At 40.8% G+C, this 11,205-nt stretch overlaps 1 protein-coding gene across 1 annotated transcript in view; it reads right to left on the reverse strand.

The window, feature by feature from the left end:
• The window catches only part of EVA1A (eva-1 homolog A (C. elegans)), a 143,954-nt gene extending 133,054 nt beyond the window's left edge, over window positions 1-10,900 (reverse strand). The window contains exon 1 of the mRNA XM_011946115.1: window positions 10,757-10,900. The gene's annotated coding sequence lies outside the window, so the exon portion shown is untranslated. The remainder of the gene's footprint in view (window positions 1-10,756) is intronic.
• Between the last annotated feature and the right edge of the window lie 305 nt (window positions 10,901-11,205).

Here is an 11,205-nt window from a genome sequence, read left to right on the forward strand (position 1 = left end):
AGTTAATTTTTTTGTTGTTGGCATTGTTGGGTAGTTTCATCAAGAAAGTGAGATTTGAACTGAATCTTGAAAGATGGTCAGGAAATCTTGGTAGAGAAGAAAAACTGAGGGGAGGGCACAACTCACCCATGTGAGAATGACATGCTCTGTAACAGAAACTCCACAGGTTAACGACAAGGTCTTAAGAAATTTTTTATTTCTAGTCCCTAGTGTAAAGTTTTACACAAAGTAGTTGCTCGGTAATTGTTTGTTAGGCGTCCACTGAGTCATTGCTCCTAGGACCTATTTGAGCTCAACTCTACTCACCTCTAAATATGTAAATTTGAGTGCTTATATCCTATTTTTTCCCACCACTTTTCACTCCTATTGGGTCATTTTAATTAATGCAACTGACTTTTGTTGAAGGCATACTATGGTTAATGTTTGAAACCAAGATCCCAAATGTGTTTCTACTGCTCTGTCTGCCATGTTTGGTTCTTAAGCAATTTATCAGAAGGGACCCACCATGCTAACCCACACTGCATTGCTGGTAGGCTTCCACTGCGAATCTCTTTGATTGGTCTGTCAGCATCACAGATCTTCCATACCTGAGCTTAAGATCTCCAGAGGCCAGGCCAGGGCTGCCTGTTCTACACTTCATTTCTCTGAGTGCACCTGGGCCCACTCACCTGTCCCTCTTACTACAGAGAAGCCATGAAGAAGCAAATGGATTTCTGCCTCTTTATACTCACATTCCAAAGGTTCTGCTCCTACATGATGCCATGTGAAGTCCAGTGCCCCTCCAAGACTCCCGAGGTTCTTCATGGTCTCTTTGGCTCTCAGTCTTAGCTTTTCATGAACTCATGATTTCACTTGTGTTTGTTTCCTGTGATGAGTTGTCTCTTTTCTTCACCCCATTTCCAGGATTCGTCATTCACCCCAACCCAAGCCAGTCCACAAGGTTTTTCCCCAGAATTTGGGATAATGGAGAAGATATATGTCACCATAAGTCTAGCTATTCTCTTCCTCCTAAATATTCTCTGTTTCTCTGTTTTCTGGGTCAGGCATGCCTCTCTTCTCTGGTATGCCTTAAAAATCAATAGCTTGCTTTATTAAGCAGAAAATAGAGTTTGCCTTCCTTGTAGTTCTGGGCTTCTGCTTGTCCCAGACTCATCCATTCTGGACAAAATAAATTTCAGCAGTGTACTAAGGGGGTGATAGAGGATAGGAGTGGTCTGCCCTGAGTGCAATAAGGGAGTGCCTGTTTTACATTATTATATAATGTAAAAACAATAATAAACTCAACTGAATATTCATCTGCTTTCTATTATCACCATGTACCAGCAATTCTAAACAGTCTCAGCAATAAAATACTCCTCCCCACTGGAACCACTCCCACTGTTACCCTTGCCCAGTAGGACCCACTCCCACTGGTACCCTTGCCCAGTAGGACCCACTCCTACTGGTACCCTTGCCCACCCTGCTCCACCTTGGTAGGCACTGCTCCAGTTAGGAACACAAAACATGCAGGCAGGCACCTTGAAATGTCCATTGTACTCATCCTTTCCACCAGGGAGATTTCGTTTTCCAAAGATAGAAAACTTCTTCCTTCCTGAAATTCTTTTTTCCATTGGCTTCTATGCCACTGCTCTCTCCTGGTTTTTCTCCACTGCTTCTACTTGTATTTCCTTAGTCTCCTTCCAAAGTTCCCCCTTCCATGTGATAGACTTCTTCCCTGAACTAGTCAGGAAGTAGGCATGGTTAGTTGATTCTAAGGAGGTACTTACATGAGCAACCTTTGCCCAAACTTTGCCATGCAAATGGAGCTGAAGGAAAAACAGAAAAGCATCATGTTCTGGAGAGGGTTCCAAGGCATAGCAAGAGAAGTGTTTCCAAAGTGGGGACTTGAATTGAGCAAGAGGAGACAGAGTAAGGGAGGCAAGGCTAGTCATCTGCTATGTGATGAAGGCAGCTCTCCTGAGGTCTGCTGCAGAAACATTCTGTGCTAGATTCATGTGTAGGATTTCAGGAATGAGACAAAGGATAGAGCCAAACATTCTTTGGCAGAATTACATTACTCCACAGCTCAGCAGAAGGTTTAAATCTAGATAACTGAGGTGATGGTGGGAGTTTCTAGGTTGGAAAGGCAAAGATCCAGGAAAAATACCGGGAGTAGGTGACCAACCACAGCAGCCTGTGTGTTCCTCCCCTCGTGCATCCCCCAAATGAGAGCTACTTGTCAATAGTGCTCTATCTCACACATGGCCAGCTAGGGTGAAGTGAAAAGCAGTCCACAAGCTGCCTAATGGCCCAATATGTATCAAGGTCTTTATCTAGACGTAAGTGTCTAAAGAGTATCTCAGCACTGTGGACACAGCCAGAGGGCAGGGTACAATTCCAACACCCTGGAGAGTGGCCAGAGGTGTTGCTGATATCTGGGAGGGACGAGAAACAAGGAAATGCAACCTCTTCTATCACATGCCCTTGTAAGGCAGAAAAAGTCTAAACACCCACACTACACCCACACTATGGGCACTAGCAAAGAAAGGAGTCATTCTCTCAGATCTGGAGGAAGAACTTTCTGATCTTTCACTACCTTCTATGAGGTTTATCATTTGGAGACACAAAGCATCAGTCACTCTGACCCCACGTGCAGCGGGTACCTGAGGCCTTCCCGAAGTAGGTCCTCAGCACCCACTTTATTCCACTTCACTTCCACTGTGGGAGGCTGAATTCCATGCAGTATCTAGCCACATCCACATATCCGTGCCCCCCTTCTCTGCTTTCCCATTCACATCTCCATTCACCAAAGGCTGGCTCTGCCTTGGCATCTGACATCACCACATGGACTGCTATAATCAGATAGGAAGCTCTAGTCAACTGAAGCATCTCCAAGAATCCGAGGGGCTACCAGACTGCAGGAAGAAACCAACTCATCTCTTTGGGTGCCCTACCAAGACAAAGAAGAAGAACACTATAAAAAAATGAAAATCATATATTATGAGGGTATTTTATTTACATATTGGAAGAATTGGTGTAAAATTTTGAGAATGAGGATTCCTTAAGAAGACATAAAATCCAGAAGTCATAAATGATTAGATTGGTATGTTAGACTAGTATTTTTTAATGTTTATGATAAAAGTTACCAGAAAGAAAACACAAATGATAGGGCAGACAAAATACTTTTAATACATGTGATACACAGGTTACTATACCTAATATACAAAGAATGCCTACAAATTTATTTTAAAACAGACTAATAGAAAAATGGGCAAAGGATTTGAACAGGTAATTGATAAAATGAATAAATGTATATAACTAACAAACCTACAACAGGAAATTCAATCTCACTACTAGGGAGATGTAAATTAATACAAAAATGAAATAGTTTTCACATCTAAGATTGGCAAATATTTAAATAATTTTAATAAAAAAGATTTCTATTTTTATTGATTTAAATTGAAACATGTTTTCAGGGTGCTTGTGATAATTTGATATGTTCATATAATCAGCAGGGTAACTGGGATATCTATTACCTTCAATGTTTATCTTTTTTTCATGCTAGGAACATTCAAATTGTTCTCTTTTAGCTATTTTGAAATGTATGATAGATTAATATTAACTATATATGTCTATATATTATATTATATGTGTTATATTAATATTAACTATTTATATTAACTATTGCTCTATTGAACACTGGGTATTATTTCTTCTAGTTGCATATTTGTAACAAAAATTTAAAAGAGCTAACATGCGGAACTAACAAAGAGGAAGGAAATAAAAATGCCTACGATTGTTGGTGGTGAGTGAATCTCTACACTTTTGAAAGATACTTGGACAATTTTTGTTGTTTGTTTGTTTGAGACGAAGTGTCACTCTGCTGCCCAGGCTGGAGTGCAGTGGTGTGATTTTGGCTACTGCAACCTCTGCCTCCCGGGTTCAAGTGATTCTCCTACCTCAGCCTCCTGAGTAGCTGGGATTACTGGTGCACGCCACTATGCTCAGCTAATTTTTTAATTATTATTTTTAGTAGAGACAGGGTTTCACCATGTTTGCAAGGCTGATCTCAAACTCCTGACCTCAGATGATCCACCTGCCTTGGCCTCCCAAAGTGCTGGGATTACAGGTGGGAGCCACTGCCCTCAGCTGTTACTTGGACAATTTCTAATGAAATCACAAATCCACATACCTATTGGACTAGAAATCTCATTTTGAGGATCTATTCTACAGATAGAAAAAAAGCAGTGTTTAGATGCAAAACAAACAATGACTTTAATGGCAAAAAGGAGGTAAAATTGTCAAAGGGAAATTTTCCACTTATACTTGCCCCAGGAGATGACAACATAAAATTAGGTATTTCATCCCAACTGATTGAGAAAGAACCATGAAATTGAGTGACCCTAAGAAGACAGACCTAACAGAACTACTGGAAGATCTTTGCTGACCAGTGAACAATGGGAAAGACACATGGACTCATTCAATCCTTAATTAGCATCCTAGCCTGAGCTCTCCCTTTCCTAGCACTCAAACCCTCCTAACTTTTCCCCTCTGCAAAGTTCTCAGTGGATGTATTCACTGACGTGTACTCCTTGCCAGGCACTTTAATAAATGTTTTATTTTTTTCCAATGCCTTTGTGGTTTTTGTCTTATTATTTGGCCAGAAAAATGAAACCAGATGAGTTATGATTTGGACATGCTAAATTTTATTGCCCAAAGGATGTGTCCTGGAATGAGGCCAGCAGACAGTTTCAGGTCTGTACCCAAAGCTTAGTTTAGGTGTTTGGGAAGAAGTAGATCAAGAAGCCACCAAGAAGAGATGTTAGTTGAAGCCAAAGATAGGAATACGATACCAGCTAAGCGAAATGTGTTGCTAAGAAGATAAGAAGGCTTGGGTGAAAGCACTGGAAGATTTCCTAAAAGATGCCAAAGCATAAAGGATGAGTGAATATATGATCATTTAATTGAAGTGTTCTATGTTTATTCTTTACTTGCAGCCAACCTCCAATGCCCAGTGCCTCCTGTTGCTTGTAGTTTTAGACTGTTTTGTCTCTTTCCACATCTGTAACTTTTTCCAGACTTCATTCAGGAAACCAGGGAGCCATCTGGCCACCTCATGATAGAAAAAGCATAAATATTCTGGGAAGTTCCCTATAAATTATCATTATTGTGAAGCACTGATAAGGAAACAAGACCTGTCTCTGTTTTAAGGAGGACTCTCAGTCCTCAGATTTATGTAAAAGGAATATATCTTCATTTAGATTTATCTTAATTTCTATGTGGAGCCCCACCCTTGCCTCTTTTCCATGGGAAGAGTAGAAATTGAATCCCAATATCTTCAGGTTTACCCTCACCCCAGCCATACAGAGGCCACCTTAGTCCTTTCCAGTGAGGCAGCAGCTCTCTACTTCCTCTGTGCCTTTCTTGAGAATCAGCTTTATCTTGCTGGGCGGCACAGCTCACGCCTGCAATTCCAGCACTTTGGGAAGTGGAGGTGGGCTTTTCACTTCACCCCAGGAGCTCGAGACCGGCTTGGGTAACATGGTGAGACTCCCATCTCCACACAAAATTGAAACATTAGCCAGGTGTGGTGGTGTGCAACTGTAGTCCCAGCTAAGATTGTGCCACTGGGCAACTGAAAAAGACCCTGTATCAAACAAAACAAAACAAAAAACATCTATTTCCCCTTGCTACCTGCTCACTGGCCTCAGGCCCCCTAAGACCCTCTGGAGTCCTATCATCCTTTGCTCTTCCCCACTCTCCTAAGAACTCTGCCCAGGTGGTACCATGCATGGCCTGTCTCCTCAGGACCTACCCACTGCTCTGTGCCTCTGGTGCTTGGAAATCACTAGAAGGCTATGGCCATTCCTTTCTGGGATCTTCCTAACCTTTCAGACTCCAACACCAGACTTCCTCCCAGCCCCACACCACTGAAGGGAACTCTGATTTTCGACTCAAAGGCATTCCCTCTGCTATGATGTTCAGCCTCAGAGGCATCTGAGTGTGGGCTTTAGCCAGAGGTCAGCAGATTGTCTTTTGCTGTTGTGCTCCTCCCCTAAAGCAATTGATTTAAACAGGTCCATCTTCTTGAATGGAGGTGGTAAGGGGGAAAGTTCAGAATTTTTTTTAAATGAAATACGCAAGAGAAGGAAACATCAATTAGTATCTCAAACTATTCTAATAGTTGTGTTTACTTGTATCTCCAGATCACTCTGTTGTACCCCAGACAGACTCTTATATCAACTGCCAACTCTCATCATGTACACTTGGATATCCAAGGGAACATGATAGGATGTAATATTTGCCATTTTGAGCATTAAAAATTTTCAGTGGCACTGAACTCCTGACACAAAGGAGAATTAGAAATAACCTCAAATCTACATTTGAGCAAGACATACATGGTTTGTTTCTGAGGAGAAAACATCATCTTTCTAGTATCTCCTCACCACAGAGAAGAGCCCTACACCAACTGGGGACCAGGGTCCTGCGTGCTGAGAGCTACAGAGAAGGGAGTAATGTAAAAGCATTAGGGGAGTGCTGTCAGGTGGATAGTGATGGCTTCTGATTGTCAGTTGGAGGGTGCTATGCTAATTAGGAACTTTGTGACTTAAACTCAAAAAAATATTTTTTTTAAATCAAAGAAACATTTGTAGAGGCAGGTTCTTGCTATGCTGCCCAGACTGGCCTCAAACACCTGGCCTCAAGCAATTCTCCCATCTCAGCCTCCCAAAGGGCTGGGATTGCAGGTGCAAGCCACCATGCCCAGCCAAGAAATAATACTTAAGAGCCCAAGGCATTTGTTAAATTTGTAGAATGGAATTATATATATATATAACATATATGTACATATAATTTGTATATAAAATATAAATTATATATACATATATAACATAATTACATGGATATATACACTTATAAAATATAATTAAATATATTACATATTATATATGCTAAATTTGTGGAATGTAATTATATATGCATATATACATGCATATAATATATGTATATAACATATATAACAGATACGATATAATATATACATATACACATATGTGTATATATGTATATGTTTAGATGTATATATGTTATATAATTTATGTAATTATATATTATATATACATACTATATTTATTATGTATGTAATTATGCATTTTTAAAATATATATATTGGTTGTAGGGATGGAGGTGAGAGAAATCTCTCCATCAACAAAATAGGAATAAAATTCCTAGTGCCAAGTAAGGCAGAGGGCAGATCTTTATACTTTCGGGGATCAATTCTACAGTAGGTTACTAGAGAAATGTTTCTGAACAGAGAGGGGAGAAATCTCAATGAAAAGCTGCAGTAGCTCTCCTGAGCAAGAAGCTGGCAGGCAGGTGGTGCCACCTGGTGGTAGCCACTGCTTGCTGTCGATGATCGCTCTGCTCCTTGGGCAAGGATAAGAGAGAGAGAGAACACAAGTTGCAGGGTTCCTTTCTGATGTAATTGCTTGTATTTCGTTCTTCACTCTCAGGGATTGTTCCCTTCACTTTTCCATAAAGGAAAGGGGTAACATCTAGTATCTTCTTTATTTCAGTTTTCTTATGGCAATACTAAGGATGCATTTGGCAACAAAACTCTCAAAAAGATAAATTGAAGGTGTATCTCTTTCTTGGTTTGCTCACCCTTTACCAAAAACGTCCTTTGTCAAGTAAAGCAGTTAGTTCTTTGCTTATTTTTATATAACAATATATGATACTATTTTAATTTTAAACATGTCTTCTCACTAAACATCCACATCCGTACATATGTATCTAATTAGTTTTTATCTTCTATATAGTATCTTAAGATATGAATAAGTTATAGTATATTTATTTAGCCAGTGATGTGCCATAGTATATTTAACCATTGGTTTTCTCTCAGTTCTTTCAATTCTTTGCTAGAACAAGCAGTGTTTGCAATGAACATCGTTGTAGTATGTTTTCTGCATATCCATGAGTTTTCCTTGAAAGTAAATAAGATGTGGAATTGCTTGGTCAAAGAGTATCTATATTTTAAATTCTAAGCTACTACCAAAATTTCTTTCAATTCACCACTGAGATTTTATACCCCCTGTCAACTGTATATGGAGTAAATATCTGGTCCCCACTTCCGTTCTTTCTCTCTGCCTCTTTCTCTCAGTCTCACTCTTTCTCTCTTTCAACCTGGACAGAAGAAATAATATCTTATTACTGCTCCAATTTAATTCCCCTTATTACTAACTAGATTGAAATTATTATATTTCATGGTCATTCATATTATTTTCTTCTGCAAATATTAATATACGTATACAGTTCAATACTGAATTGTGCATGTTTTTCTTTTTTGCATACAGGTCTTTTTATATTCTGGATATTAATTCTTGGTTGGACCAGCCTAGTCTTTAATTTTGTTTATGATGTGATATTCAGAAGTTATCAGTATTGATATAACCAGGTTTATCAATCTCTTCTTTCATGTTTCTTTAAATTTATGTTTTAAGAAGACTTTACATACCTTTTATTTTTTTCTATGACTTTACGTTTATATTTATTCAACAATCAAGTATATGTTTCTATAAATGGTTCAAGGATCTACCTTAACCTTTTCCTGAGTGTACAAACACTATTTGTTGAATAGTTTACCTTTCTGAACTGATTTGAATAGGCACTTTTTTCACATACTAAATTTTTAATATATTCAAAGGTCTTGAGCTGAGAAGAAATATCTAATTTTTTACTTTTTAAATCTTTATTTTTATTTTAAAAAAAATTTCGAGACAGAGTCTCACTCTATCACCAAGGCTGGGGTGCGGTGGTGTGATCTTGGCTCAGTGCAACCTCCGCTTCCCAGGTTCAAATGATTCTCATGTCTCAGCCTCCCGAGTAGCTGGGATTACAGGCATGTGCCACCACACCTGGCTAATTTTTTGTATTTTTAGTAGAAATGGGGTTTCACCATGTTGGCCAGGCTGGTCTTGATCTCCTGACCTCAAGTGATCCACCCGCCTCAGCCTCCCAAAGTGCTGGGATTACAGGTGTGAGCCACCATTCCCAGCTTAAATTTTTATTTTTTTAGAAACATGTTCTCACTCCGTTACCCAGGCTGGAGTGCAGTGGCACGATCATAGCTCACTGCAGCCTCAAACTCTTGGGCTCAAGTGATTCTCCTACTTCAGGCTCCTGATAAGCCAGGACTAAAGGCATGCACCACTACAACTGGCTATTTTTTTTCTTTTATTTTTGTAGAGGCAGGGTCTCGCTATATTTCCCAGGCTGGTCTCAAACTTCTGGCCTCAAACAATCCTCCTGCCTTGGTCTCCCAAAGTGCTAGAATTACAGGCATGAGCCACTGTGCCTAGCCCTGAGAAGAGATACCTTGAAGTAGATACGCAAGTTTGGGAGAAATTGGCATTTCCATGATATTTGGAGGATGTAAAAAGTGAAATCAGTCTCCTAGAGGTACGGTGTAGAATGAGTAGAAAATAAAGGTGATAGAAGACACAATTGAAGGAGGACATGGCATGGGGTAAAGATACAATGTGTGCTGCATCAAAGCTCCCTGGGGGAGCTGCATTCCTACCCTAGGAGGGTATAGAAGCCCCACCCAAAGCACAGGCTCCTGCCTTCAGATTTTGCTCAGATCACCCCAATGGCTCCTGTGGCTCTAATTTGTCCTTTCACATCCCTGAGTCCCTGACCAGAGCTTCACTCCTTTCTAGCACCACTTGCGGAAGGAGAGGTTGGTTGTTACAATTAAAAGGTACTATCAACATTTCCAGCATTCAGGCCACAGATGCAAAAAAATCATATGGGGCCGGGACACAGTGGCTCATGCCTCTAACCCCAGCACTTTCGGAGGCTGTGGTGGGTGGATTGCTTGAGGTCAGGAGTTCAAAACCAGCCTGACCAACATGGTGAAACCCCATCACTACTAAAAATACAAAAATCAGCTGGGCGTGATGGCACACGCCTGTAGTCCCAGCTACTTGGGAGGCTAGGGCACAAGAACTGCTTGAACCTGGTGGGCAGAGGTTGTAGTGAGCTGAGATGGTGCCACTGCACTCCAGGCTGGGTGACAGATTGCACTATTGCACACTGCACTCCAGCCTCCACAGAGGGAGACTGTCCGAAAAAAAAACATATATATGTATATAGATAGATAGATAGATAGATATGTATATATAATGTCAGAAACATTTTGCACAAATGTACAATTGTCCTTCTGAAAATGCCAATAACACATTATGTGAGAAACCCCAGAAGAGAGATTGGTAAGGAAGCATTTGCAAATCTGCTGGGAAAATGAAGACTGAACCAGAGCAGTGGCAAAGGCTCCAGGGGAGAGAACGGGTTGAAGAATTATTTATGGGGTAGTCTCCACAGGACTTGGTCTCAGTTGGATGATGAGGGTAAGCAAGAGGGAGGAGTCAAGGAAGATTCCCGAGGATATGATATGCGCAGCTGGGTGGCTGTTTCATCCAAGATAGAAATACAGAGCAGCAGGTCTGCTTAGGTAGGAAATGTTAATTTAGTTTAGAACATTGTGAATTTGAGGTCACTGTGGGGAGATTGTATGGAGATGCCCAGCAAACCAAGAGTCTCTGCACATGTAAGAAACAGGTATGGAAAAAATTCACACACGAGACAGGGAACAGGCAGGCTTAGAAACCACTCATGGACTACACATTCACATGGATTAGTAGCATCTGAGGGAAATGCTCCAGCAACATACACAGACCCCTGGTTCCTAAGCCAGCCATGGTACCCCAGGGCAGCTTACCTGGGACCTTGAGAATCCAGCATGCGGAGAGTTCAGGCTGATCTTGAGTCTCCACGTGGGCCCTCCCTGATGCACAGCTGAACCAAACCTCGGCAAGCCGAGTACAAATTCAGTAATGCTGGAGCCTTCATAACCCATGTCTCTCCTGGGGAAAATAGCAGGGAGTAGGAAAGACAGTGAAACCAATTTATTATCAAGTTCTATCACATGTGCATGGGTGGCCACAACTATGGGATCTCACTTAATGTCATCAAGGACATGAACTTGATATGGATTATGATCTTTTCGGTGTTATATGAAATCCTCAGCAAATTCAACTTCACCCTCTCCCTACCTACAGACTACTGCATCTAGCTCCTCCTGCAACAAAAATCTGGGCTGCCACCAACCCCATCACTGATGCTTCCTGGAGCTCATATTCTTGTACTGAAGCCTTGCCAGGGATGTGA

Source organism: Colobus angolensis, unplaced genomic scaffold (genome assembly GCF_000951035.1).
Source record: "Colobus angolensis palliatus isolate OR3802 unplaced genomic scaffold, Cang.pa_1.0 Scaffold249, whole genome shotgun sequence".
Lineage (NCBI taxonomy): Eukaryota > Metazoa > Chordata > Mammalia > Primates > Cercopithecidae > Colobus > Colobus angolensis.